The following is a 209-nucleotide window of genomic DNA, read 5'->3' on the forward strand; positions in this document are numbered from 1 at the left end:
TGCTCCGGTTCTTCACCCTGAGGCTCCTCCACATCTGCCAGCTGCTCCACTACTTGCGGTTGAGGCTCCTCCACATCTGCCAGTTGCTGCAGTTCTTCCGTCTGAAGCTCCTCCACATCTGCCAGTTGCTCCAGCTCTTCAGCCTGAGGCCCCTCCACAACTGCCAGTTGCACCGGTTCTTCAGCCTGAGGCTCCTCCACACCTGCCAG

The sequence above is a fragment of the Trypanosoma grayi genome (genome assembly GCF_000691245.1).
Source record: "Trypanosoma grayi strain ANR4 Tgr_182_V1, whole genome shotgun sequence".
Lineage (NCBI taxonomy): Eukaryota > Euglenozoa > Kinetoplastea > Trypanosomatida > Trypanosomatidae > Trypanosoma > Trypanosoma grayi.